This window comes from Nomascus leucogenys, chromosome 5 (genome assembly GCF_006542625.1).
Source record: "Nomascus leucogenys isolate Asia chromosome 5, Asia_NLE_v1, whole genome shotgun sequence".
NCBI classification, from domain to species: domain Eukaryota; kingdom Metazoa; phylum Chordata; class Mammalia; order Primates; family Hylobatidae; genus Nomascus; species Nomascus leucogenys.
Genome location: NC_044385.1, coordinates 139,851,777 through 139,876,206, shown reverse-complemented (window position 1 = coordinate 139,876,206; position 24,430 = coordinate 139,851,777). Strand labels below are relative to the sequence as shown.

General features: G+C 46.7%; 1 long non-coding RNA gene across 1 annotated transcript in view; it reads right to left on the bottom strand.

Moving 5' to 3' along the window:
* Positions 1-4,002: 4,002 nt before the first annotated feature.
* Positions 4,003-24,430, bottom strand: part of LINC00452 — a 32,614-nt gene continuing 12,186 nt past the window's right edge. Inside the window, exons 2-6 of the long non-coding RNA XR_004029992.1 lie at positions 9,829-10,033; positions 7,936-8,013; positions 5,244-5,422; positions 4,161-4,358; positions 4,003-4,033 (exon numbers count right to left, since the gene is read on the bottom strand). This is a non-coding gene — a long non-coding RNA (long intergenic non-protein coding RNA 452). The remainder of the gene's footprint in view (positions 4,034-4,160; positions 4,359-5,243; positions 5,423-7,935; positions 8,014-9,828; positions 10,034-24,430) is intronic.

Below are 24,430 nucleotides of genomic sequence, written 5' to 3'. Positions count from 1 at the left end.
ACCTGTAATCCCAGCACTTTGGAAGGCCAAAGCAGGCGGATCATCTGAGGTGAGGAGTTTGACACCAGCCTGGCCAACATGGTGAAACCCCGTCTCTACTAAAAATACAAAAAATTATCTGGGTGTGGTGGCGTGTGCCTGTAATCCCAGCTACGCCGGAGGCTGAGGCATGAGACTCGCTTGAATCCAGGAGGCGGAGGTTGCAGTGAGCTGAGACCACACCACTGCACTCCAGCCTGGGTGACAGAGCAAGACTTCGTCTCAAAAAAAATAAGCTATTGATGGGCTATATATTGTTAAGCTGTAGGGTGTGGTTACAGTGTCCGGTGTAGCATTGTTTGATTAATTTGTAGCCTCTTGTGGCAACAGCAAGCAGTTTCCAGAGATGAACACTCAGCTTGAGTAGGCAGGGGGGATAGGACATGACGGCTGCCTCATCTTAACACCTTGGGCCTGATAATTTAAAAGGACTCAGAGTCCTTAGATAAACATGACTTTCTTTTCTCATGAGGAAACAGAGAAGGTGGCTAAAGGGTATCTCTTTCTCTCGTGATACCAAACCTATCAAGTTTTTATTTCCCACACCACCCAGTTTTCCAACTCCTTGGACGCCAACTGGATATCCTGGAATTCCATTCAATTCTGAGACTAACCACCTGGGTTGCAGTGCACCGTCCTCCCTCCCGGCCTCTGGATGAGTTCACCACCCTGGGAGTTTTTGGAACCCCATCATTTAGGACACCCTAAATTATGTCTACATCATGGAGTTTCCATTATGTAGGTGTGGGGCCAAGGGAGAGCTTTTCCCTCAGCCTTACAAGGGTTCGCTGAAAAGTCAACTCACAAAAGGCAGATTAACTGGAGAAAAGGCACACAAATTAATGTGTATACAAGGGAGCCTTCAGAAAAATAGCTCATTTTTATGCTTAGGTTCAATGAAGTATGGGCAGCGGTGTAGAAATAGGATTGGAGGCTTAGCTGGATCTGATGCTAACGGACTGAGTGGGGAAAGCCAGCCTGGCCTGTGTGTCTGGGTTCTCCTTGGCCCCTCTGAGCAGCGCCCTCTCCTTCTGGGTGTGGGTGGGACCCTCTCTGGAATAGGGGTCTGAGGAGCTACAGCCAAGCCAGATAGGTCAGACCATTTCTTTATGGCCAGTTTGTACACACAGAGGCACAGGGAAAATTAGAGCCCTAATTTTTGGTTGTATGGCTGGCTTTGGGGAAAGGGGTTCTGGTTCCTAGGACCCACTGTGGGGAAGGAGGATTCCCATTTCTATGGCACCTTGAGTGAGAGTGGTACTGAGACACAGAGGGTGGGAGAAGCTCAGACAGAAACTTGCTTCGGAGGCTGCTGCTGGGGCCCTCATTTTGGAGTATGATCTTCTGAGCCCCAACATAGGCACCAAAAATAACGTCCTAAGGCCCCCAGTGACTACATGGACCCCCTCTTGGCCAAGGGGACCCCAGAGAAACCTGGAAAACAGTTCCCGGCTGCAACGGGAAGGGAGGTTGGATGCCTGGCTAGCCCCACTCCCTTGGGAGTTTAGGCATTAATGTCAAAACAGAGATCAGAAGGCTGACAGAACTGACCATGGCAATAAGAGGCCCAGTTACGAACAGGACCCAAGACGATGTCAGACGAGGGTTAAGTCAAGTCACGCACCCTGTCAGTCACCCCTGCCCATGCTCGGGTGCAGACGTCCTCATCGCTGACTCTAGGTTTTAGATAAAGCTTTGCTCCTTTAACCAGCTGCAAATGAAGACTCTGAATCCACCTATAACCGATAAGGCCTGCTTCCAGATATCCCGCGTGTTCGAGCTGAGCCAATATATATCTCGTCTGCCTGTAACGCCTGTCCCCTGAAGTGCATGAAGCCAGACTGTAATCCAGCCACCTCAGGAACACTCACTCTAGGCACCTCAGGAACACTCACTCTAGGCACCTCAGGAACACTCACTCTAGGCTTCTTGGGTTTGTATTTTCTCCGAGCTGTGGTCACCTGTATTAGGGGTCCCAATAAACCTCTTTAAAATATTTTACAGAGTTTGGTTTTTCATTAACAGAATAATTGATTAAATTCTTGGCCATCAGTAATCAGTTCCATCTTCAGCTCCTGTCCTCTCTCCCCTCCCGCTTCCTGGAGGTTGGGGTGGATCTGAAAGTCCTCACCTATAAGTCCTGCCTTGGTCTTTCTGGGGAGCAGTCCCTTCCTGAAGCTGCCCAAGGGTCACCAGCTCCGTCCTCTCGTCAGCACACGAAAGACACGCTCATCACTCAAGAGGTTCCAGGGCTCTTAGAAGCTCTGGTGTCGGGAATCTGGGATGAAGACCAAATCTATATTTTGTTATTATTGCAATACCATGGCAACGGTCTGCAAACCAGGAAGAGAGCCTCACCAGACGCCAGCCATGCTGGCACCCTGATGCTGGCCTTTCCGCCTCCAGGACTGAGCGAGAAAATTGTTTGTGGGGTGAGCCCTGGTCTGTGGTGCACTGTTATGGGTGTCCCCTGTAAGCCCCGAGTCAGCGCTTGCTGCGTCCCTGCTGTCAGAGGCATGTGGCAGTTGCCTTTCCCTGTGGAGGGTTGGGTGAGATTGCCCTTGCACTGACAGCAACTGAAGGACAATTGAGGGCCCTAGATCTCTGGGTGCAGGGCATCTGGTGAAACAACCCGCCACACGATTGATTTTCAGCCAAAGATCACTTGTAGCTTACCAAATATACCAGACCAAAAACAAAAACCAAAAGTTGAGAGAGAATCTTCATTTTACAAATGGAGAAATCAGAGCATCCTAATGGTGAGCAACTTGTTTAAAAAGGAAAGTTCTGTATGGCTGTGGGTCTGTGGCTGCTGTCAAAAGGTTGCTTTCAGTAACTTGCCAATAACGGTGGAGCTGTTGTGCTTGCTTCCTAGCCAGAGAGTGTGTCAAATAAAATAACCCTGATTTTGGAATTAGATAGGTTGAGTTCAATTCCTAGCTCCTGAAAAGTGATTTTGAACTTAGAAATTGGTTCCAGCAATATTATGAATCAAGTATGAAGGTAGAATAAAGATGTTTTCTGGCATTCAACCTTCCAAAACATTTACCTGTTTAAACTTATTTTAGAAAGTTACTTGAGGATGCACTCCAGGAAAATGAAGAAGAAAATAAAGAAGACCTGGGATCCAACAAATAGTGGATTCAACGGAGAAAAGTTGTGGAGGGAAGTCCCAGGAGGAGAGCTGCACACTGGATCTGAGAGAGTAGCACAATGGAGGCTGCACATGGGCCTCATCCTGAGGAGACCTCCTGGCATAATGGAGCACTGGGGGTGAAGGCAGATAGAAGATAGTTGGGAGACTATGAACACACATGAGAATGTGCTGTGAGAAAAAAAAGTCAAAACTATCAGGGTGGGCAAAGGGCAGGGGGAAATTGTTGATGGAATGAAAAATAACCATCATGCTTTGTTTGGCTCAGTCATAAGCAATATTTACTTAGTCATGAAAATGTAAATACTAACTATGGATTTAACTAAAAATAGAGATATAATTATAGTGTGGATGTGGAAGTAGGGGAGATGGAGCTAAAATGCTTGTCCAGCAGGAAATAAACAGATAATGTCTAAAATGGATAAGTCAAGCAACAAAAATAGAGGCATATGATTTTGTGATAAAACAGTCATGACCAGAAGGAACAGCTTTAACAGAAACAAGTAGTTGCTTTTGCAAAAAGAGAATTAGGACGTGGCTGGGTGAGAGGCTACTCACCGTCACCTCCAGGGTCCACATCTGGTCCTGCTTTATTCCACAGTTCAAGTGTATTGTGTAAAGATCGATATTTTAATTAAAGTGTAATAAGGTGAGATAATTAAATAGTAAAAATAAATAAATAAATAAAACAAAGCTGCCCATTCCCGTACCTTGTTGCTGAGCTTCCCACAGCCCCCAGGCCCCACCCCGAGGGCTTCCTGCAGGACAGTGCACATTGCAGCTGCCGCAGCAGGAACTGGATGCACTGGTCACTCACAAACCACAAAGTGGAACTGGAAGCTAGTGGAGTGGGGGAAATATTTGCAGTAAATATGACACAAAGTTTAATAGCTACTTACAGATTTCACATCTATTAAGGTTCATCTGTAAAATCGCTGTAGTCCGGGTTTGGAACACAGAGAAACACACGCGAAGCAGCACTGAATACACGGGAAAGACACGGTCGCATGCGCAGGGCACACAGGAGTGATGCAGTGGGCACAGGTCACTGCGCATGGCCCAGGAGATGCAAGGAAGCCGAGCACCACTCTGTCCACTCAGATGCCCAGCTCTGCACTCAGAAGCCACGGCGAAGAGGGCAGCCTCAGAGGTGATCTGACAAAACCTGGGGGTGAGTACAGGAGTTCACACCTTTGACCCACTCTCCCACCAGAAAGTAATGACAGGAGGAATGATGAGGCTCTGGGTGGCAAATGCATAACAGGAGACAATCCAAATATCTAGCAACGAGGCATTAAGTAGATCAAGGCACATCTATTTGTGGCTCATGAGTTACTGGGTGGACGTGGGTGGACACGGGGAGCCCACTGGGCCACAGCCCCCATCCTCCATTCCCACCACGCCCCACAGCTCCCTCCTCACTGGGGTGGACCTTGTACAGTTCTACCATCCAGCAGCCATGTAAGTATCTGCCAGAATAAATTCCACATCCACTGAAGGATGAAGAGAGCAGACAAGACTTTAAGCAGATTTCCCTCTCTAGCCTCTCTGTGAGCTCCATCTGCAGGCGCTGCCTGTAGGGCCTGACATAGTCAGGGCCCAGCACACACGGGGCCTGGCACACTCGGGACCCGGCACACACAGGCCTAGCACACTCAGGGCATGGCACACTCAGGGTCAGGCACACTCAGGGCACAGCACACTTAGGGCATGACACACACAGGGCACAGCACACCGGGGTCTGGCACACTCAGTGCCTGGCACACTGGGGCACAACACACATAGGGCATGGCACACTGGGGGCTGGCACACACTCAGGCCCGGAACACTCAGGATCTGGCACACTCAGGGGCTCCGGGGCTCCAGGGCTCCAGGATATTAAGTGCCTGGAGTTCTCAGGGGTGTCTAGGGGCACAGAAGAGGGGCTGGCTGGGCCTCCTGGGCAGCGTGAGGATGGGGCGTCACGTTCTATTTCGAAAATAAGGAGTGTTTTTAAAAAGCAGTAAAACCCATAAAAGGAAACTCCTCGGAGCCACATCTTGAGGTTTACCTGGACATGACCCCGTTTGCCTCTTTGGAGCTTCCAGGTGCTGGGCCCAAGCCCTCCGTGTGGGCCCCAGAGCAGCGGCTGGGAATTCGGAGGGTGCAGAGGGCAGCCTGAGGCAGGGGGATCTGGGCAAATCCTGCCAGCCTGGCACGTGGCCTCCAGCCTGGGGCCCGACACCTGCTGGACAATGGAGGGCAGAAGGGGAAGGCCCTCAGTGACATGCGGAATTTTAGACAGGTTTTCCTGGTTTGAGGAAGCAGTCACGTCTGCCGCTGCTCTGGGGCCCACACGGAGGGCATGGGATCGCTTTGACGGAGAAGCTTGGATGCCGGTGCTTGCAGGCCAGGCTTCCGCCCAGGACCCTTCAACCCACACTTCGGGTTGTGGCCCTGGGGGCTGTAGGGGGTCAGCCACCAGGGCCTCTGGTTGACTCAGAGGCTGGTGGGGGCTCCTAGCAGAAGCTCCGAGACCTCCACCTTATAACCCAATGGGTCGCAGGGCTCTGGGGCAGCTGTGGGCTGGGCCGGGCTCACACTTGGTCCTACAAGTGAAGCCACTTTGGGGGCCAGCTTCTGGGCCCAAGTCCAACCACAAAGAGGAGATGAAACTGATGCATTTCTAAATGCTTGAGATTGGCAGCGATACAAATATTTGGGAAATCTTTGATGTTTACCGAGCACCTACTATGGACGGAGAACTCAACAAGCATTTTTCAGGCGTTCTCCTCAACCATCCTGACCGGCCGCTGCGGGCCCCTGTCCTTGGGACCTTAGGCAGCCGCCCTGCTCACCCAGAGCACGGAAGAGTTGAGATCAGAACCTGCTCCCCGCCCACCCTCCAAGCCTCGCTCTGCACTCCCCATCACAGGGCTGGACATGGGGAACACCTGGGGGCAGCCAGATTTGGGAGGGCAGAGCGGGAGGGGTACCCTGGGCTCTTACCAGCCATGAGAGTCCAGCTCAGGAAAAAGTGGAGAGCCTGGCCAGGTGGCTCTGGGGCCACTATCTTGGGTGATAGCTGCTCAGGGCTCGGGGTTTCCTGCCAGGAGGGAAGGGAGATCAGCCACACACCCATACGCTGGGACTCTCAAGGTGTCTCTGCTTTCACAGAGACCTCACATTTTGAGTGAGGATGGGTCAAAGTGCGAAATCAGTGACCACCAGCTGGGAGCTTTGGGCATCCTGATGGGCCCACTCTGGGGAAGGGAGGGGTCCACCAGTCTCTGCTGGCCTGGTGTCAGGGTGAGGCATTGCCCCGGGTGCCCCCGCTGCCCCACGGAATGTCTAGGCCCCAGCAGGCAGCTGCACCCGAAGTCTCATTAGTGTCCACACCTGCCAAGAGTGACACGTGCCCGCTGTGCCCAGGGTGGAATTCCACAGAGCCGCTCCCCAGGAGGCAGCTCTTCAGTCCCACTGGCTCTTATCAGCTCCTGTTACTGCAGCGACTGCACCCGCCTCCTCTCTGCGATGCGTAAGAACTGCCTTTCCTGTCACCCTGAGAGGCAGGGTTGTGGGGCAGAAGTGGTGGCTCTGGGGCTGGGCAGGCAGGCTTGGGGCTGGCTTGGGATCAGTCAGCTTGAGCCCGGCTGTGCCACAGGAACAAATGGCCTCCTGCACCTTGGGCTTCCAGCAAGAGTGTGTGCTTCTCATTCACGCTACAGGCACGTGATGGTCAGCTGGAGCTCTGCTCCACGGCCTCTCTGTTCTGGGACCCAGGCTGAAGGATGCCTCTCATGGGAGGCTCTGTGGGCTGGACGATGGGGACATGGTGGAACCACGTGATAGCCCCTGAGGCATCTGCTCGGCCGAGACATTGGCGAAAGCGTCACCCAAACCTGACATCAAGGGGCCCCAGGGAGAGGCAGGAAACACTCCGAGCATGAATCTAGCCAGTCTACCCGCCGTGTGTCCTTGAGCAAGTGAGGATCTTCTTCAGACCTCGGTGCCCTCAGCCGAGATGGGCATGGCCGTGGCAGGACGACTGGGGTCCGGTCCGTGTGCAGCATTGCCAAGGCCTGGCCCCCGCCTGCTGTCTCTGCGGGGCCCTCTCATTCTGCTGAGGTCTCGGTGATGATTGATAAGCTGGACAGCACATTCTGAGCCCTGATGTGCCCTGCAGATGCAAGGGCTGTCTGTGGTCACCGTGGTTTCTGGAACCCTCTATTTTCCATTTGAATCCCACACAGCCAGCTGTGGCTATGGACAAAGAGTGCAAGCTCCGAATCTTCTCCCAGCCTTGGGGCCCTCAGGGTCACTCAATTCCCAGTGCCTTACAAGGTGAGCCCCTCTGAGAGTGTGGACGGCCGCTTCACTGGGCTGAGACGCTTCCCCTGTGAGACTGCCTGACCTCCCGACGGGCCTCCCGGGGCGTGTCCCGCATGCCCCACTGGGGACCCTCCACACTGGTGGCAACATGAGGCCAGCCCTGCTGGGAGTGCCCCGGCCCTGGCGTTGTGTCTCCTGGCTGTCCCTGGTCTCCTGGGCAGATTTTCCAGATGTTTTTATTTCATGCCTGCACATCTGGGTTGACTTCACTGGCAACGCCAGGCTCCCGCTAGACGTCTCATTTTGTTTCACAGTGGGAAGCAGCATGGAATAATATCGACTTCTTGATCCACGATATATCTAGGGGCACCAAAATTCAGGAGTTTTCTCTCCTCCCCCACGTCAGAGGCAGTAACCTGTCCAGCTCCCCTCTCAGAAGCAGCAGGATGATCCTGAGCTGCTTCTGTGAATGTTCACAAGCTGCTTGCAATGACTTCCTCCCACTGGATCTGTTGGGGGAGAGCAAGGCGGAGCAAGCCTGAAGCCTCCAGTGTGCAACTCACCCCACCGTGTAACACCTGACTGTGCAACTCACTCCGCTGTGTAACTCACCCCACTGTGTAACTCACCCCGCTGTGCAACTCACCCCACCGTGTAACACCTGACTGTGCAACTCACTCCGCTGTGTAACTCACCCCACTGTGCAAATCACCCCACTGTGCAACACCTGACTGTGCAACTCACCCCGCTGTGTAACTCACCCCGCTGTGCAACTCACCCCACTGTGCAAATCACCCCACTGTGTAACTCACCCTACTGCATAATTCACCCCACTGTGTAACTCACCCCACTGTGCAACTCACCCCACTGTGTAACTCACTCATCATTGTGTAACTCACCCCATCATTGTGCAGCTCACCCCATTGTGTAGCTCACCCCATTGTGTAACTCACCCCACTGTGCAAATCACCCCACTGTGTAACTCACCCTACTGCATAATTCACCCCACTGTGCAACTCACCCCACTGTGTAACTCACCCCACTGTGCAACACCTGACTGTGCAACTCACTCCGCTGTGCAACTCACCCCACTGTGCAACACCTGACTGTGCAACTCACCCCGCTGTGTAACTCACCCCACTGTGCAAATCACCCCACTGTGTAACTCACCCTACTGCATAATTCACCCCACCGTGTAACTCACCCCACTGTGCAACTCACCCCACTGTGTAACTCACTCATCATTGTGTAACTCACCCCATCATTGTGCAGCTCACCCCATTGTGTAGCTCACCCCATTGTGTAACTCACCCCACTGTGCAAATCACCCCACTGTGTAACTCACCCCATCATTGTGTAACTCACCTCACTGTGTAACTCACCCCATCATTGTGTAACTCACCCCATCATTGTGTAACTCACCCTATCATTGTGTAACTCACCCCATCATTGTATAACTCACTCCATCATTGTATAACTTACCCCATCATTGTATAACTCACCCCATCATTTTGTAACTCACCCCATTGAGTAACTCACTCCATTGTGTAACTCATTCCATCATTGTGTAACTCACCCCATCATTGTGTAACTCGCCACTGTGTAACTCACCCCATTGTGTAACTCACCTCATTGTGTAACTCACTCCATCATTGTGTAACTCACCCCATTTTGTAACTCACCCCATTAGGTAAGTCACCCCATCATTGTGTAACTCGCCACTGTGTAACTCACCCCATCATTTTGTAACTCACCCCATTGAGTAACTCACTTCATTGTGTAACTTACTCCATCATTGTATAACTTACCCCATCATTGTATAACTCACCCCATCATTGTGTAACTCACCCCACTGTGTAACTCACCCCATCATTTTGTAACTCACCCCATTGAGTAACTCACTTCATTGTGTAACTCACCCCATCATTGTGTAACTCGCCACTGTGTAACTCACCCCATTGTGTAACTCACCTCATTGTGTAACTCACCCCATCATTGTGTAACTCATCCCATTTTGTAACTCACCCCATTAGGTAAGTCACCCCATCATTGTGTAACTCACCCCATTGTGTAACTCACCCCATCATTGTGTAACTCACCCATTTTGTAACTCACCCCATTAGGTAAGTCACCCCATCATTGTGTAACTCGCCACTGTGTAACTCACCCATCACTGTGTAACTCACCCCATCATTGTGTAACTCACCCCACTGTCTAACTCACCCCATTGTGTAACTCACAGAGCTTGGTCGTCCCATCTAGTGTCACTGTCCTAAATGCACTGTCGGGTCACTGAACCTGCGATTAGCCTGGGCTTTACCTACCCAGAAACCCTTCTGAGCACCATGAGTACCTTTGTAGGCTCAGCTGTGAAGTTTCCAGATTCCACGTGCACGTGCCCCATGAGGGGCCAGGATGCTGCCAGGGTTGTGTTCACCTCAGGTGTGTCATCACTGTAGCTGCTCCAGTCCGTGACATAGCCTTGCAATGTTGGCATGGACGTGGAAGCAGGGAACAGTTGGCTGGCCCCTGGATATGGCCATCCACCCTCGATGGCCCTGGGTCCTTTCAGCCCCTCAGTGTTTATTTCCTAGGGAAACTCTGGTTTGGAACCATAACTGCAAAGAGGAAAGTCACAGAAGCTCAGTGGGATGATCTAACTTGCTTGCCAAGAACACACTGCTCTACTAAAATTCTCTTGTAGTTTCTACACCCAAGACATGGGCCAAAAATTCAGAAGCCACTGGGACAGCCTGGGAAGAACAAACCCGGCCAGGGACTTTGTCAGTCATCCCGAGTCACAAGCGCTCAGGCGTCCCGGACCAGGAGAGGGGGTCTAGGCCCAGAGCTCTCCCTCCTACCTGAGGCACAGCTGGGGCGTGCTTGTTCCGTCGGAGCTAAGATGCTCTGCACTGTGCTTTTAAGGAGCAGGGATCCTGCCAGGGAGGACTCTTAAACGGAACCACAATAAGCAGTGATCTACGGTCAGCCCCTCTACACACAGCAGATGCCGTGGGGCCTGCTGAGCTCAGGGGCAGTGCACCTGCACTCTTGCCTCCCAGTTTGACCCGGCTCCGGCCTCTGTGCTCCGTGCTGCACTCCTATCCCACCAGCACCAGCAGCTGACGGCAGGGGAGACGTTTTTTCCACGATAAGGATTTGTTTGAACCAGCCATGAGTTCTTCCAATAAACACAATTAGCACATAAAACTGTGCATCGCGTGGTGAAAGGAATTAGGAAGATATGCTGTGTTTACTTTGTGGTTCCAAGAGCTGATATCTTTAAACCTTTGATTTGCCAAATCATGGGCAGGAAAGGAGGGTAAACCCGGCCCCATCACTTGCAAGTGGCCAATGGATAAACAGCCGCCTGGCATCTCCTCACAGCGCAACTCAGCTGCTGCTCCCGAGCTGTGCTTCCAAGTGCGGGGCTTTTTGTCCTCTGCCCCCAAGTGGAGGCTCCTGCAGAGCACAGCTAGGCCAGGAGCTGGGTGGCTCCGCTGATGCTGTCATTGCTGTGCCTCAGTTTCCATCCACAGAAGAGGGGACCGCACAGGGCTCTGGAGCAGAACAAGGTAGCTGTCGTGAGACACTGGGGGCTGCGCCAAATGATGCCGGTCACTGAAGGGAGCAGCCTGCGTTACCAGGACCACATGACCTCCACACCGCTTTCCAGAAGGTTCGTGAATAACGCACCCCTCATTTACGTGTAATTAGGTGGAGTATAAACAGCCAGCCAGCAATCTGAGGGGGCCCCTTTGCCTGTGGACGGCCCTGCTCTGTCCGTGCAGCAGCCTTTGGCTGTGCCCTGTTGCCCTAATCAATGCTTCTTCTACTGTCAGATTCTGTGTGAATTATCTCCTGATCAACGCTTCCTCCACTGTTGGCTCACGTGTGAATTATCTCCTGATCAGCACTTCCTCCACTGTCAGCTCACGTGTGAATTTTCTCCTGATCAATGCGTCCTCCACTGTCAGCTCATGTGTGAATCTCTCCTAATCAATGCCTCCTCCACTGTCAGCTCATGTGTGAATTATCTCCTGATCAACGCTTCTTCCACTGTCAGTGTGTGTGTGAATCTCTCCTGAGTGAAGCCAAGAGTCCTCTTGGATGGAGGAGGTCTGCCTGCCTTGGTTTTGCTCTGCAGGCCACTCGCCTTGGTTTAGAAGCTTCCTTTCTTGAGGAAGGCGATTGCCTGCTAAAGCAAAAATTGTCAACACTTTCTGAAGAAATAGAATCCAGAGCCACTACACATAAAATTTATATTTGGGATAAAATCCAAAATTATTTGACATATGAAGACCAAGAAAAATATTACCAATCTTCAAAAGAAATGACAACTTCTGGTTTCCAATATTGAGATGAAAAGACTGTTGGAGTTACCAGACAAGTACTTTAAAACAGCTATTATAACTGTGCTCAATGAAGTAAAGGTATGCTTATGATGAATGAAAATATAAAAAAATCTAAGCAGGAAAATATAAAATATTAAACAGAACCAAATGGAATTTTAAAACTAAAAAATATAATATTTGAAATAAAAAGTTCAGGTTTACTCGAGGAAAATAGTAGTAAACTTAAAGAGATTGAGAAACACCATATAAATTAGAGAGAAAAATGATTTAAAAAGCAAACAGAGATCTACGATAGTTGTCATCTCTTCAAAATGTCTATAAAATGTTTTGTAAGCCTCAGTGATCATAACGCAAAATCCTATAATAGATACACTAAAAATAAAAAGCAATGAATTAAAACATACTACCAGAGAAAATCACTTAACCACAAAGGATGACAGTAACAAAGAAAGAGAGGAGGAGAGGAGTTACGAGACAACCAGAAAACAAGCAACACAATGGCAGTAGTAAGTCCTTACTTATAAATAACCTCAATGGGTCGGCTCCACAGCAAAATTGAAGAAACAGTGGAAAGAATCAGCGAAACAGAAGTACAATAAAAATTACCCAATCTGAACAACAGAGAGAAAATAGACTGGAAAAAACATGAACAAAACCTCAGGGACTTCTGGGGCTATAACAAAAGATCTGAATTCATGTCATCAAAATCTCAGGAGAGGAGAAAGGGGATGGAGCTGGAAAAACACCAGAAATAAAATGACTGAAAACTTAAGAAATTTGGCAAAAGACATAAACCTACAAATATGAAAGGCTGAAAAAACTCCAAACAGGATACATTCAAAAAAATTCATACCAAGACACGTCATAGTCAAACTTCTGGAAAGTAAAGACACAGAGAGAAACGACATTTTACCCATACGGAAAAGCAATTCAAATGGCAACAGATTTCTCATCAGAAACCATGGAGGCTAGAAGGAAGTAGCACACAAAACTGCCAACACAAAAGTCTGTATTCAGCAAAAATAATCTTCAGGATTGAAAGGGAAAATTGAGACATTCTTAGCTGAAAGAAAACTAAGAACATTTGTTACCGGCAGATCCATCCAAAAAGAATGGCTAAAGGGGCTTCCCTACACAGAAAGAAAATGATCAAAGAGGAAAACTTGGAATATCAGGAAGGAAGAACAAGGTAGCAAAAGTATGGATATATATAGTATGCCTTTTTTCTCCTCTCAAATTTTCTAAATTATATTTGATGAAGCAAAAATTAAACCACTGTAGCTCTAAATATTAATGTATCTGGAGGAGATACTTATGACAATTATATCATAGACAAGAGATAAAAAAGACATAAAGGGAGCTGAAGTTTCTATACTTTACTCAAAGTGGTAAAATGATAATACAAGTATACAGTGATAAGCTATTTATATAAATGTAATATCTAGAGCAATCATTAAAAAGTAATATAAAGAGATATACTTAAAAACACTATAGACAAATCAAAATGGAGTTATAAAAATTGTTCAAGTAACTCATGGGAAGACAGGAAAGGAAAAAAGAGCACTGAAAAACAGAACAAACAGAAAACAAAAAATAAAATGTCAGACTTAGGCCCTAAAATATCAATAATTACATTAAATGTAAATGGTCTAACTGCATTAATTAAAGACAAACATTTGTAGAATGGATTAAAAACTGTGACCTAACTATGTGTTAGTTACAAGAAACTCACTTCAGACATAACAATATAGATGAGTTGAAAGTTAAAGAATGGAATAAAGTTTATCATGTAAACATTAAGCAAAAAAGAAGCAGAAGTGATTATAGTACATCAGATAAAATAGATGACAGAACAAAGAAAATTGTCAGAGACAGAGAGGGACATTGTGTAATGATAAAAGGGTCACTCCACCAAAAAGACATAGGAATGAACTCTAGACATGTATGCTCCTAATAGTGATATACAAAGTATGTGAGGCAAAAATTAATAGAACATAAAAGAGAAATAGACAAATCTACAATTATAGTTGGAGACTTCAACATGCTTTTCTCTATAATTGATAAAATAACTAGACAGAAAATCAGCAAGAACATAGAACCCAATAACACCATCAACAAATAGAATCTAATCAACATTTACAGAACACCCACTCAACAACACCAGAATATATGCTGTTTCCAAGTGCCAATGGAATGTATACTAAGATAGACTATATCCTGGGACATAAAATGAATCTCAACAGACTTAAAAAGAATTTTAAACAGAGAATGTGTTCTCTGACCACAATAGAATCAAGTTAGAAATCAGTAACAGAAAGATAACAAGAAGATGTCCAGATGCTTGAAAACTAAGCAGTACTATTCTAAAGAATCCATGGATGACAAAAGAAATCAATCAATGCACTAAACTGAATGACAATAAAAATATAAATCAAAATTTAAGTGATATACCTAATGCAGTACTGACAGGGAAATTTATAATACTAAACACCTATATTAGCAAAGAGAAAAGTTTCAAATCAATAATCTAAGCTCCCACCTCCAGAGCCTAGAAAAAGAAAAGCAAAATAATATTTTACCCAAAACAGCAGAAGGAAAGAAATAATAAGGATAAGAGCAGAAATCCACAAAGTTGAAAAAAGAACAACAAAAGAGAAAAATCAAGGAAACAAATAACTTTTTCTTTTAAAAGATCAATAAAATAGACAAATCTGTAGCAAGACTGACCAAAAAGAGAGAAGGCATAAATTATCAATATTAGAAATGAACAGGGGCCATCACTAAAGACGCTGCAGACATCAAAGGATATTAAAGGAATACTGCAAACAATTCTATGTAAATATGACTACTTAGATGAAATTGACCAATTCATTAAAAAAAGATGACCACAACACATCCAATATGAAATAGATCATTTGAATAGTTTTACAACTATTTAGAAAATTGAATTTGTAATTTAAAAATTGCCAAAAGTGAAATATCCAAGCCCAGATGGTTTTACTGGAGAATTCTACCAAATGTTTAAAGAATTTATAAGTCTACCCAATCTCCTTTAGAAAATAGAAGAGGAAAGAACACTTTCCAACTCATTTTACAAAATTAATATTAATACCAAAACCAGGCAAAGACAATAATAAAAAAGAAAACCATAGGCCAATGTCCTTTATTAATATAAAAATCCTTTGTTTTTTGTTTTGTTTTGTTTTGTTTTGTTTTGAGACGGAGTCTCACTCCGTTGCCAGGCTGGAGTGCAGTGGTGCGTTCTCAGCTCACTGCAACCTCCATCTCCCAGGTTCAAGCGATTCTCCTACCTCAGCCTCCCAAGTAGCTGGGATTACAGGCACCTGCCACCACACCCAGCTAATTTTTGTATTTTTAGTAGAGACGGGGTTTCACCACGTTGGCCAGGCTGGTCTCAAATTCCTGACCTCAAGCGATCTGCCCAAAGTGCTGGGATTACAGGTGTGAGCCACTGTGCCTGGCTGAAAAAATGAACATTGATTGATATTATACACCAAAATTAACTCAAAATGAATCATAGCCCTAAATGTAAAACCAAAAACTATAGAACTTCTAGAAGAAAGTCTTGAAGCAGGCAAATATTTCTTAGCTATGACACAAAAGACCATAAACCATTAAAGAAAAACTTGGTAAATGTAATATTTTTGCTTTGGGAAAGATAACGTTAAGGGGACAATAAGGCAAATCATAGAATAGAGAAAATATTTGCAATACATATATCTAAACCTGTGTCCAAGATAAGTAACTCTTATTCATCAATGAGAAGACGGCAAATGACCCAACGAAAGAGTGGGCAAATGATTTAGACAGACGTCAAAGATATATGGGTGTTGAATAAGCATATCAGGAAAATGCAAATTAAAACCACAAAGAGACTCCAGTACAAATCCACTAGAAAGGGTGAAATGAAAAAGACTGACCATAGCTGGTATTAGTGAGGATGTGGAGCAACCAGAAAAGCCAGCACGCGGCACGATTTTGGAAAACGGTTTGAAAGTTTCCACCTATCATACGATGCAGCCATTCCCCTTGTAGGTGTTGGTCCAGGAGAAGTGGAAAGCCAAAAACTGGAAACCACCTAAATGTTCATCAACAGAAGGTGGATAATCAGAACGCAGCATATGTAATGCAAAAAATTCAAACAAACACACAGTGACAGCATATCAGCGGCTCCAAGTGCAGGGCTAAGGGGCCCCTAGCTGCAGAGGACCCACAGAGTCTGGAGGGAGGGCTGGGTCGTTCTGTATCTTGGTTGTGGTGGGTCATTGAATTGGACACTCCAAAGGGTTTATTATACATGAATAATACTTCAATAAAGTTGATCTTAAAAACTTAAAAAGAAATTTCTAATCAAATTTTTAGCAAATCACATCTAGCCACATAGTAAAATAATAATACATAAGACCTGTCTGTGTTTATCTTAAGATTGCAAGATTGGTTCAATATTAGAAAATATAGTCATATTAATATATATTATACAATTTAAAACACTAATTCATTACATCAGAAAGGGAAGTAGGTCAAAAAGAGGAAATCCTTTGGTTTTCATCATTATTGCTTAAAAGGCAATGATATAATTTAGCAACCTTACCCGAAAAATAATTACTGATAACCAGAAATAAAAGGAAACTTCCTTAATATGTTTTTGCTTTTTAAAGTCAGTGGAAAACGCACTTGAATGTGTTCTACATGCCAGCTTTTATTCACCCTCCTGGCTGTACATCAAAAGTCATAAGTCTCCCTGCTGAAGATAGGCTGCCTCTCCCTGGAGGCTTCCCATCTGTTTTTGCCCAACACATTTCCACAACCCTTTAGACTTAGAGATAACTAAGAGAGAAGAAAGGTGGGGGAGAAGGAGGAAAGTCTTCTGCATTCCTGGGCCCCACCAGGCCAGCAGTGGGAGTAGAAGTGGGGGTGGAGAGGCTCAGAGAGCAGCACCTGCAGGGGCAGGTGCCGCTGACACCCAGGTAGCCCGACAGGACCCTGCCCTGAGCCCAGCTGTCCCAGAAACCACCCGGACTTCTGCCAAGCGCAGTCTCTATAAGGTGTTTAAATGGCATATCCAATCCACGGAGCACTGAAAGGCTCCCTGGCTTCCTCCTATTGGGACTTGAGAACTTCTTCAGCCACAGAAGCAACTCAGGCTCCCCAAATCTATCAAAGAAGACCACAGGGACGCCTGCACCATGCACGAATTGAGAGGAGCCTCCTGACCCTGAACGTGAAACACCCGCACCCTCAGCGCAAAAACAGGGGCCTTCTCCAGCTCAGGGCTGCAGCAGGAGACCGTCTGTATCCATAGGTTCTCTAGGAGCTCTATCAGTGCAGCAAGAGCAATCAACAAATAAACAAAGTGTGCAGTATTTGAAAGAAAGAAAAAGAAACTATCACCACCTGCAGACGACACATCCACGCATCTTTTGTGCCAGGCCCTGTATACATTTTCCAGCCACTCTGTCTCATTCCACACACATTTTGCAGAGAATCGGGACCTACCCAAGGCTTACGTCTTGCAGATGCTACTCCTGGAATGCAAACGCAGGTCTGGCTGATTCCAGAGTCAGAACTTCAAGCCACAAAACTTTCCCAAACACCCCAAAGGATGGACTCAAAGTTAGTAAAATTAAGAGAGGAAATTACAATGATGGTGAGTAAAATCAATATAGAAATCCAACAGCATTCCCAGATGCTAGCAATAACCACCTCGCAAGCAAGAGTGAGGGGGAGCCTGTTCGAAATAACAACCCAGCGTCTTAAACACCCAGGACTCGTTAGGCCAAGAAATGAGTACAAAATTTATTTTGAAGAAACAACAAATTTTGTAAGGAACTATAGGAAAAAATTGGGTCAGCTGAGAGATGTCAGCATGATACAAAGGCAGAAACCAGAGATGGGGGGACTGGCAAGTCTGAGAGCATAAAAATATAAAACCCACCATGTACACATTTGTAAAGCAAACAGAAATATAAAACTCCACTAAGGGACATGAAAAAGCATGTGACTAGATGCAGAAACATGCTGAACACTTAGGAACCCTTTTATTTGTTGAAATATTTGGTCAAATAAGTGAAAAAATCAGGTAAAGCAGGGAATTGACAATGATACATATACATCTCAAATGCTTCCTTTCAACTTAAAATATATGAGTCTGAATTGATTTGATTCTTGTGAGAACATCTCTGTGAGGTCTGCTCTTTGAATTTGTTTTTTCCTGGCAAAAAGAAAAGAAATTTTAAAAATCTTACAATTCATCACTCATGATTTTAAGCTTTATTTCCTTAAATTAAGGCAAGAATTTAAGATGCTGTCATGGTGATCTGAGGGCAGAATCCCTTTGAATGTCATCTTCCTCCAATTTTTACGGCTTTCTTGCATATATTTGGTTTTGTAGCATTAAAAAACACTTTGCCAGTTTGTCTCCACCAGGCCTTCCTAAGCACTCTCCCACTCTGCAGTCCTGGCCCATTCCCAAGAGGCAGCGATGCATGCAGAGGGCACCAGCGGGCCTGGCAGCCACCCTTGGCTCTGCTGAGCCTTAGCTGTGGGAGAGGCCACCTGGGCCCCCAGCTCTGGATGTGTGTGGAAGGATGGAGGGGCGCAGGCTGGCCTGGCACGTGGGCTATATGTGGCCAGCCAGAACAGCTGGCACCACACTTGACAGGAAAACTCAGTATTTGATTCCCTAATTCCTCCCCTAGGAATTTTTCCTAATGGAACTGAGTGCCCACTTCATAGTAGTGGTTATCTCTGCATAAATTTTATTTCCTTCTTTGTGTTTTCCTGTATTTTTCAAATGGTCTGCAATCTACACGGATTACTTTTATATTTAGAAAAAAATTAATTGTAAAAACATTGTTTGAAGTTTAAAGAGTGCCATCTTGGCTACTACTCAAATCTTTATACCGTCCTTACGTTTTTCAGTGTTAACCCCCCAAACTATGGCGCCCATCTCCCTAGGACACATCATAGGAAGGCCTGCTTCAGTGAGAATGCACTCGAGATAGGAAATTACCCGTGTTGATAAGCGGGGCCTGCCTATGTTTTCAAATTTCAGGTTCCCTAATAAAAGGAGTAGGATAAAATGCCAGCATGCTGACATTTCAGGACACTGCCGTCCGGGTGGGGCTGGGCACTGCGCTGCCCACTCTGTTCTGACTCCCACTGTCCTCTGACTCTTCCTGTGTTGTCCTGCCATGTTCCCATGGGGAAGGTGTCACACCCAGTGCCAGTGGATGATGATCAGAGGGGATATGACAGGGCTCTAGGTGGTACCTGGATGGATATTTTTAAAAATAGTTACTAATTTATTTTAATGTGCTGTAGAAAAAAACAGGCAGCACAATGGACCTGCAATCTCACACAGATGTATTTAAATGTAAACATATTTTACATTTAAATGTATTTAATGAGTCTATTGAAGATGCCCTAGGTGGACAATAATTCAGAGCACATGGATATGGCAAAACTTTGAAATCTGCACACAGAAGGGTGCAATATGGGAAACTGTCATGTGAGATCACACTTGGACTGCACATTACAAACACAGCAGGTCGCATCTGTGTTTCATTGCTTTTAAATATCTTTTAGCAGCGCATTCTATGTAGGCATCGGTTCTGATTTACTTAAGAAGATGGTCTTAACTTCCTATCCTTTCTCTTAGTTGGTTTCAGTATTATTACAATAGGATACACTGAAGTTTTGAATAATTTATTAAACGAATCTTTACCTCCTAGATACAACTATATTGAATTTTTTCTAAGTACTACACTTTTGAAATAAAATAAAGCCTCACCTCAACAACAGAAGTGGGGTCCAGAACATCCCGTGGGTGGGATGTGGCGGCATTCCTGCAAGGTTGAGTGGCCCCTGCTGGGACCCTACCTCTGGCTTAAACTGTGACGGAAAGATTCTGGGTCTTGTGGTTGCCTGGAGCGTCTAGGATTCAGCAAGGATTCCAGGACTGTCCTGGGGAGTAGCTGCCGTTTAATTAGCCTGACAGAGAGATTGCTCCTGGAGAAGCCTGTAGATGCAGGACTCCTGCCTTGTTGAAGGATCAGGTGTAGCAAGTGAAGAGGGAAGGTGAGGAGGCTGCCAGCCACCCGGTCAGCGGGTGCTGCTTAAGAGAAAGTGTTGGCCAGGTCTGCAGGGGCAAGAACCAGGACACAGGTCTTTGATTTGTTACCTGAAGGGCCTGCTGGGGCTCGGATGCAGGTTGATGACAGACTCAAACTTGCCATAACCTCTTCCTCAAAGTATCCTCATTCCAAAAGTCTGGGGGATTAATTCCAAAATAGTTAGATAGCCCCCTTGTATTTCCTCGTGGGTGTTTTTATGATCCTTCCTCTTTCTTTATCACCTTAAAACCTGACAAGCAGGTGCCTGGGGATGGGGCTGGGGTGATGAAACCTTTTAGCATTGCTTGGGATGAGGCTTGCTGCATGTGAAATCAATGCCAAGATGCGCTTTGAGTAAGGAAACTTTCTGGAATTTACCTTTGAGTTATTTATTTCCATTTTGCTGATAAGGGCTTGAAAGTTCTATCTGGGTTGCAAACACGGCCCTGATTGCTTATTAACTGCGTGATCTCCTACAGGTCACTGATTCTTCTCAAGCCTCGGTTTCTTTATTTGTAGCTTGAGGCAGTGACACCTGCCTCATGGGGTTGCTGAGAGACTGAGTGAGGCCTCTTCGCCCACGTGTGCTGCAGCAGCCGGCACACCGTGTGCTCAGTAGGCAGGGATCGCCCATCCTTCTTGTTACAACCACCACAGTTGTCCCTGGTATTTGCCAGTGTATTAGTCCATTCTCACACTGCTAAGAAAGACCTAAACGAGACTGGGTAATTTATAAAGAAAAAGAGGTTTAATGGACTCACAGTTCCACATGGCTGGGGAGGCCTCACAATCATGGTGGAAGGCAGAGGAGGAACAAAGACACATCTTACAGGGGGGCAGGTGACAAAGTGTATGCAGGGGAACTGCCCTTTATAAAACCAGATTTTGTGAGACTTACTCACTATCACGAGAATAGCACAGGAGAAACCTGCCCCTATAATTCAATTACCTCCCACCAGGTCCCTCCCACAACACGTGGGGATTATGGAACCTACAATTCAAGGTGAGATTTGGGTGGGGACACAGGCAAACCCTATCAGCCAGTGAGACTTTGGGACCCACCCTTCCAGGCTGTGGCTCCCTCACTGTCATCTTCACACACTTCTGCGGTGCCTGAGCTGCAGTCACCGTGGCAACTGGGATTGACCTTTTAAAGTGTCTGTATTCATAAATATCACCCGGCCAGCCTGACAGCATCCAACTGACACTACAAGCTTAGTGTCAAAATACTATTAACCTGTTTTGCCTTTACAGACTTATTTTAAAAATAGTGTGAATTCAGCTGTGTTTGACGAGCAGCTTTTCACTGGAGTTGCCGCCCAGCGCAGCGAGGGGTCTTCTGCAGGCCGGGCTGCCTCTGCACTCCCGTGCCTCCAACAGAGCAGCCATTAGTTGGACCAGGCTGGTCTTATTCTCCAGCTCCCTCATTATTTGGGGGGAGTTCCTCACAGCCTCCTGTTAGTTCTCCTGATTTTGTGTATTCTTATTCTCATGTTGCCCATGTTTGGCCTAAGAGAAGGCGCCTCTTGGCCAGCTTCCTGGAGGACTCTTGCTTTCTTGCATGCCACAGCGGTGACAGCTCCTGCAAAGCCCTCCTGGTAAAGTCATTGGCAGATCCCTGTCCTTGAAAGTGTTCATATTTGGAAGAAAGTGAGTCCAAAGCTGCGAATGTCCGTCCTCCTGCCAGACAGCTGAGTGCTATTGTTTGGGAATCTGTGAGAACTTTGCTATGGCAAAATCCCTGGCCATCAACAGCAGCCTCTTGAGCAGAGCACTGAGACAGTAAAGGTGCCTGGAGGCGATTTGCATCCATGGACCAAAAAATTTAATTCCCCCTGAACTTTATCAGTGGATGTAGCAATAATTGGCTTCACTAGTGCTGTGTCCGTTGGCAAGTGGAGATCTTCTCTGTTCCTCAACTGTGTAGAGGGGGAAACGCGCAGGGAAGTCATCCACATGGCGCTGGAGACACAACCGGACGCGCAGTGTGCAGAGCCCCAGGGGTGTGGACTCAAGGGCTCTAGGAACTGTGTTCAGGGGAGAGGAGAGGGTGCAGAGGACATGACGGAGCCGTAGAAACCAGCACACAGGGTGGGGCTGGCATCCCGTTGGAAGTTTCCATTGTAATACGCTCATGATAGGAAAAAAAATGTAACAGAAATCACCTAGAGTCCCATCACCCAGAGAAACCACAAACCATCCTTGAACATTTTGCCATATTTCCCTTAAGAACTCTTATATTGTAGTTCAAAGAAAAAAATGGTTGGGCTCATATGTCATATATATAATTTTATATCTTTTAGAATGGAATTATCACAGATTATCATAACTCATGGACGGAATGTTATTAATTCTTGATAAATGTTATTCTCTCTTTCTTCATGACCATACATTCAGAGAATTTACCACAGCCACTTAATAACCTCCCTGTTAGACGTTTGGTTGGTGTACATTTTTCACTAGTACTAATAATGCTATACTACAATGAATATTTTTGGCCATAGTTTTTCTGCACTTTGAATTATTTCCCTTGGATAAATTCCCAGAAGTAGAATGTTGGGAAAACAAATGCCTTTAAGACTCTTCATAAATATCACCCGGCCAGCCTGACAGCATCCAATGTTTTGAGTTAAATACAATATATTCAATACCAAAACATTTGTATTTTGCTGGAGAGTTCTGAGAAGTTTTTCTCCCTTGAAGAGCTGTGCAAACCATGTTGCATCGTGAGTAGTGCGGTGGTTAGGAGGAGGACACTAGGAGCACTGTGGTCTTCTGACACTTACGGGTACCTGTGAGCACCCAACACATTGTGGTCTTATGATATTTATGGGGCACCTACTGTGTGCACCCAACACACTGGGCGCTGGGAGGGATGAAGAAGAAGAGGCTGAATCCTCAGGGCATGGCGTCTCCTCCTGGCCTAGAGTGAGGGTGACGCCTGGATGGGCATCGTGGAAAAGCCCCTGGGGAGATTCTGAGCAGGACTGGTGGACACAGACGTGGACAAGGTGTCCTGGAGCATCCTGGTCGTGATGCAGGAGAAGCTCTAACACATGCTCAGCCTTGGTCGTGACAGAAGAACAGAGAGGAATAAGAAATGCCTTTAGGAGCTCCCAACCCAAGGGAGTGGGAGGATGTTCTGCACCGTTGTTCTGGAAGCTTGGGTCTAATTTTTCAGTTACTTGGTTACTTATGGCTTTGAGGCCGGATAGCTTCGTATATTTTGTTTCCTGAAATGACCCCACAGGTTCTACGGAGCAGGAGAAAAGGCTAGACAGGGGCCCCTGCTGGATGAGACGACCTTCCCGCCCTCTCGGTCTGGGAGTCTGTGATCTTCAGGGCCAGTCCCCAGCTGGCGGGCCCCACCTAGAAGCTGAGTGTGCCTCTGCTGGTGGTCTCAGCCTTGGCAAGGCAGCTCTCATCGCCCTCCAGCCTGCGGTGGTTTTGATAAAGCGGCATTTCTGCCTTGTTGGAGCCTGGTTAGTGATGATGCATCTTAGTCCAGGCCTCTCGAGTTAGAAATAAGAACCCCAACCCTTGGATGAGCCAGAACTGCCTTGGTTTGCTGGTGTCAGTTCAGAGCATTGAAATTCCTGCTTCACTTTAAAGAAAAATCTGTGCAGTAAATCTGTGCAATCTGTGTTTCTAGACTGTGTGAGAGAACTCTGAACTTTCTGTCACTTATTTTTAGAGCTGTCCCAACAATGACTCCCTCTGCCCAGACTCTGCCTGGGGGAACCCACCTTCCTGTCTCAGGTGAGCCTGACCCCCTCCCCACCCCTTAGCTGCTGTTGGACTTCAGAACAGATTGCAGGCAGCAGCTACAAACCTCAGCTTCCGAAATGTCACTCATTCATCCACTCGCCTGTGCAATCATCTCTCTAAACTCCCTATTGGGGTCATTTCTGCAAGTGTGTCTAGGGCTTCACACACAACGGTGGGCAACGCCCACACTCACTGGCATGATGGGTCTGGCCCTCCAGGACAGACAGTGGGCCTGTCACTGGGCCCGTCACTTCCAGACACAACCCCTCCTCTTTAGCGAAGCGGGGAATTTGTCAAACACTGGCCCTAGCAGGCATAGCACAGCACCTGGGTTCTAACAATCCATGAGGGGAGAAAAGGTGCAGGACACTTAACGGGGCCACGTTTCTTCACGAGGACTTCAAGGTTCTGCACAAGGACATGAGTGAATCTCAGACACAAAAAGTATATTCTGCATGGTTTCATGTCTATAACTTTCAAAAACAGACCACACTTACCTCTGATGGGAGATATCAGGACGTTGGTTGCTCTGGTGGGGAGTTGGGGGCAGGTGGTGGGGGTTGCTGAGAAGGGTGTGCAGGAGCGTTCCGACAAGAGGCTGTGTCTCTATTGGGGTGAGGGTTGCATAGGAGAAGCAACTGATCAAAATTGCACAATGAAGACTTGTA